This window comes from Loxodonta africana, chromosome 9 (assembly GCF_030014295.1).
Source record: "Loxodonta africana isolate mLoxAfr1 chromosome 9, mLoxAfr1.hap2, whole genome shotgun sequence".
Taxonomy (NCBI): domain Eukaryota; kingdom Metazoa; phylum Chordata; class Mammalia; order Proboscidea; family Elephantidae; genus Loxodonta; species Loxodonta africana.
In genome coordinates this window covers 54,272,128-54,278,245 of record NC_087350.1, presented here as the reverse complement: position 1 = coordinate 54,278,245, position 6,118 = coordinate 54,272,128, and positions in this window count along the sequence as shown.

Here is a 6,118-nt window from a genome sequence, read left to right as displayed (position 1 = left end):
GAGACACACACAGCGAGGCAGAGACCTAGAGAGACACAGAGACATACTCAGAGCTGCTGACAGAAGACTCAGGCACACGCGGACATACAAAAGCACCAGCCGGCACACATCCACCCAGTTCTCACTACCGCCCCTACCTCAAGGGGCACCCACCTCTCTCAGGCACAGCCCCAGTCAGAGGTACAAGAGCCACCCATGGTAACACCACCTGCAGTGATGGATCTCATATAAAGTCACACATTATATTCTGCTGACTCCAATCCACACCAGGTACACTTGTGTACATCCTGTTACAAATGATTACCTGTTCACATCATTTACACAGACATCCACACATGCCCTCACACACCTGCGTGGATACCTCTGCTCCATACACCCAGGGAATGCACAGGCTCCTAAGGGCTATATGGGGTTAGGAAGTTCCATAGAGGGAGGAGGGTACTTTCCCTCCCCTGGGAGTGGTTGCCTGGGACATCCCACTTCCCTTCAGGATTTGCTGAGCCTGGCAGTCCAATGCCCATCTCACATGGGAGAAATCTCTAGGGTGCTACTGATAGTGAGCATGGAGGAGAAGGCAGGGAGGCCCAAGCATTTCCATAGGAGACAGTTTCCAAACATCAGCTCCACAAAACCCCCAAACTCAAAAGACAGAGCGTGACTCGACACTACCACCCTACAACACACAAACACAAGTGAACACTCACAGCCCCAGCTCCCTTCTCTACACACAAACGGAGTCTAGAGATGCATGTGGAGATACACCCTCTTCTAAAAACAAATATGCACAACACTCAGATTTAGATACAGCCCTGTAGACACCGAAAACCCACCCAATCGCACATCCCATCACCTCTATAACTGCCCTCATTTATCGATGTAAACACCCCCACGCAATTGTTCTTAAGCTTGTACACACACCCATACTCAAGGGTGCACAAATTCCCACAGAGCTTCAAACCATATGCCATATAACCTTATGCTCTCTACTCAGACACCCACAAATATGCACATGCATCTCTACAGATGGCAAAAGAACCATTTATAGGCAGAAACATCAGACACATCTCTACAAACATGTGATTCCCAATTGTCATAGTCTCAGTAGTGCACACACGCAGGCACATCCTAATGGACACAGGCAAACGAGGATCTCTACACGCCAACATAAATAAAGACCCATACCTGTACTGTGAAAGATACAAACATCTGATCATGTACAGACCTCAAGGTACACAAAAACAGCCCCAGCCGGCGGCACCCCCCACTCCCTATATTCGAGTCATTTGCTTGTAGACACAGAGATTCAGAATGAAAAGAGTTTCTCTGTGAATCCTAATCTTTTATACCAAGCGCACAGAATGCAATGTGAGAGCTGGTGTGCGTGTATACACACACGCACACACATACCCATGCAGCTTCAAAAGTCCACATGGCCACAGATGAACAACTCCTACCTCCTCTAATACATCTTTTGTATATAACGATCCAAGCTAGTACTCCTGGGTCCTTTAATCCATGCCAGGCATGATGCTAAGCATTTTACTGTCATGAACTCATTTTCTTTTCATAATAACCCCAAGAGGTAGCGTCTCTTATTGTGCCCATTTTACTGATGAAGAAAGTGAGATTCAGTGAGATCATGTGATATGTCCACACTGGTGCCACCAGAGTCAAGAACTCAAAATCAGACTAGTCTGAAATCAGAGCTCACGCTCTTGATTTCTAGGCTGCACACACACATATACACACGCACACATGTGCACGCACACACACACACATTTTCCACAATATATGTCAAAAGATCTGGATATGTGATGTGTGAGTGCAGAAGGACGCCAAGAAAGAAGATTAATAGGATTGTACTGGTTTTTCAAAACTTCTTAGGCAAGAAGAGTGGAGGAGGCTTGAGCTAAAAATTAAAGGACAGGTGAAATTTGGACGTGTTCAGGGGAGAGAACAAAGTATTCCAGGTAGACAGATGACTGCAAAGGTTCAGAGACTGGACAGACAAGCTGTTGCTCTCCTATGGGGATGAATAGGAGCTTTTATTGAGCACTCGTATGTCAAGCACTGTGCTTGACATGCATTACCTTCTTTAACCCTTGAAGCAACCCTACAAGTTTATTCTTGTTTTAATGTTGAGGAAACAAGCGTATGGGAGCCTCATTTCAAGCTCTGGCACTCAGACTCAGAACCTAAAGCCTTACCTACTATGCACTTCTGCTTCTGAACTCTGAGTAGGTGCTCAGAAAATAAAAACTGGGACGCGTTAGACTTAGTAATGAAGCTCTCTAGAGCCAGGTTGCCTGGGTGCCAATCTTGGCACAGCCCCTGAAAAAAACAAGCCACACCTGCTGCCACTGAGTCGATTTTGATTCATGGCTACCCCATATGTGTCAGAGTAGAACTGCTCCATAGGGGTTTTTTTTGGCTGTAGTCTTTATGGAACTAGATCACCAGGCCTTTCTTCCATGCTGCCGCTGGGTGGGTTCCAACCACTAACCTTTATGTTAGTAGTCCAGTGCAAACCATTTGAGCTACCCATGAATCTCTGACATAGCCTCTTAGTACTTGCATAATCATGGACAAATTATTCTGACAGTATTCAGTCTTAGTTTCCTCATCTGTAAAATGGGAATGACAACAGAGTCTAACTCTATAATTTGTGAAAATTATAGGAACGATCCATGTAGAGGACTCAGAACTGCCTGGCACACAGTAAGCAACCAATAAATATTAGTCATTAATACAACGTGAACTGGCTGCATTTTCCAGTTATTATTCTACTAGGTACGACATCAAATCCTTTCTGGAACAAGGCAGGGTATTCAACCAGGCACTTGAATACTCTTCACTTACCTAAAGAAGCTGCAGAATGATTGTTTCAACCCAGGGCTTGCCTGACTTCAAAGACGACAGAAGTGAAACTACTTTGAGAAAGAAACCTTTCTTCCAACAACCCCTAACTCCAGCGGGAAAAAGAGTCCCGTTAGGAGTGACCTTGGCAAAATTTAGGATTAGCAAATTTAGTACATTTCATCAGGATACTTGATTTCTTCCTGCAGGAGACTGTGGGCAAGTCGCTTTGCTTCACTGAGTCCCAGTTTCCTTACTTGCAAAATGGGATAACAATACTTAGCTCTCAGGATTGTGGTGATGATTAACCATATTATTAAAAACCAGCATTTTTAAAGTGCTGACTCCATTCCTGGTGTCCTGTTAAGTCCCCTACATGTATTATGTCTTCTGGTTCTCCCCACAATCCTCCTGGGCACTGAGTGGATGAGGACATCTTGTCCTCTGAGGTGAATTTTGCCATCTCCCCCCAACTTCAGTCTATGACCTGAGGTTTGGGTTTGAAAAGAGACTTCATTAGTAATCGGATAATTCTGTGGGACGCCCCCAGCAGCGGTTCTGCCCCGCCAGGGAGTAATTCTAGGAAGGTAACGTGAGCTGGAGGAGGCTGGAGACCCAGCTTCACATTTATTTACTCTGACAGCTAAATTGGTGAGCAAGGGGGGAAATCAGATGAAAGCCATTTCAGGGTAAATACTAAATACAAAATTTAATCATTCATGTTGTGACAAATGGGGAGGAGGCAATGGGGAGAGACACAGGCAGTCCCCCTCCCCCAAGCCCAGGACCTTATCCTCACCTTGTCACCTCGGCATTTCCTGTCTGAGTAGACGAACAACACAGAATGGAGTACAAGCTGCATGACCCTAGGCAAGCCAGTTGCCCTCTCCTGGTCTCAGTGTTCTCGTTGGTAAAATGTGTGTTGTTTGAATCAGATGATCTGGGAAGTGACGGAGAGAGCACCTTGGAGTCAAAGAAGCCTGAGGTCAAATCTCGGCCCAGTGACTTCCTGGCTTGGTGAACCTGTCTCCTCAATGATGGGGTTATCAATCTCAGAGAAGCAGATGAAATAATCAGTGTGATAGGGTTTTTCAGACCTCGAAGTATTTTACAAATATGAACAATTATACTCACCCAAGGCCCCCCCTTCTTGTTCTGACATCCAGGGAGTAAATTCAGTTCGGTAGACATTTATGCAGCGTTTACTCTGTGCCAGGCTCTGGGTTAAGCACAGGGAACACAGAGGAAATTAACCTGGTGAGTGTATCATCACTCACACCTGCCCATGAGGAACCCACAGTAAACTGGGAGAGAAGGAAGCCAACATTTGCAGTGCGGTATGACAGGTGCTATAAAGGTTGCTATAAAGTCAAGGAGAAGGGACACTTAACCTAGATTATGGGTGGATATCAGACAAGGCTCCCCAGAGGAGGTACCCTTTCAGTGAAGTCCTAAAGTATGAGTAACTTTGAGGCAGGCAAGGGCTGAAAGGAGTTGGATCAGGATGGAGAGTACAGTGCTGGCATCTGTGAAGCCTTTAGGGTGTCCAGTTAGTGGTGTGCTGGAGCCACACTGGGAGATGAACCTGGAGACGCAGAAAGGAGCCAGATCATGGCGGGCTGAGTGCTGAGTTTGGATTCATCTAGAAAGCTTCTACAGGAAGCAATGTCTTGTCTTTGCAGACCTAGCATGGGAAAGTGGTTCAACATCCTGGTTTTGGAGTCAGATAACCTAAACTGGGGAGTCTTTGGGTGGTACAAATAGCAAAGCACTCTACTACTAACGGAAGGTTTGAAAGTTTGGTGGTTCAAACCCACTTGGACGTGCCTTGAAAGGCCTGGTGATCCACTTCCAAAAAGGTCACAGCCAAGAACACTGTATGGAGTGTAGTTGTATTCTGCAATGCATAGGGTCACCATGAGTCAGAATCGACTCCACGGCAGCTGGCTTGGTTTTGGGTTAGCCTGAGTTGATAATCTGACTCTATTACACACTGGTTGTGTAACCTAAGGCAAGGGACAAGCTCTATTAGCCTTAGTGTCCTCAACCATAAAGTGGGCATTGACAGAGAACCCATTTACAAGTGCTGATTCCAAGAGGCCAAAATCCATAGGCCTGGTACTCTAGTCACTCAGAGCCATTGTCATCATTAAGAACAGGTTGTAATGGGGGCACAGGAGGCATTAGCTGAGTGAGGAGAGTTCTCAAGGCGCTAAATATCTCCTCCTCAGAGAATTCTTCTCTGACCACACTATTTAAAATAAGTGCTTCTGTTTTTCTTTTTCCAGCAAAGCATAGTTAAGGCTGAAAAATAGGCTAGACTGTCATAAGCCTTGTGTATCACGCTAAGGAATTTCAACTTCGAATTATAAACTGTTAAGGGCCATCAAAGGCTTTTAAGTGTAAAAAGGATATGGTCAGATTTGGAGTTTGGAAAGATGATTTATGCAGTTGGTTCACTCACCTGAAGAGAATGAGTCTTTCGCTGAAATATTGCAATAATCTGATGAAGAGGTGGTGAGTCAGCTGTGGGGACAAGGAGGATGGAAAGAAGGAATAGATTTGAAAGTTAATTATTAATTATCATATATAACTTTATGAAGTTACATATAATCATATATATCCTTAAAGCTGTGTATGTGATTATATATGATAGCATATATAACTTTAATATGTAAAGTTGATTATTTAGGAGACTGGATGTGGGGAGTAAGAGGAGGTAAATGTCACAGATAACTCCCAGGTTTCTAATCTTTTATTAATTGTTTTATTAATTTATTAATAATTTTTCACTATGTTGTTCCCAATGACATGAAACACTGGAGCAACTGGAAATGGGGGCAGGGGGGAACGATGAACTGTTTGGGTTCAATGTAGCAGGGGAATAGTCATGTGGAGGTGCCCAGGAATGAATGGATATTATAGGTCTGGAGCTCAGAAGAGAGGCTGGGAGTGTAGAAAGGAATTTCAGAGACATCAGCATAGGGATGGCATTGAAGCCATGGGTGTCGATACGATTTTACAGCAGCCAGGATTAACCCTACATACAGAGAAGAGAGTTGACTTGTTTGCTTTTTCCAATTTCAGGGGGTGGGGGGAAAGTAACTTGCACCTGAAGCTCATCTTATTTTCAATGGGGATACTTTTTTAAATAATAAAGCAAATTGTATATAGTATTAAGTGCAAAAATAGAATCAGACATTTAAGAAGCAGAAAACCAATTAGCTGCCTTGAGGAAATGAGATTGGGTAGGAAGATGACA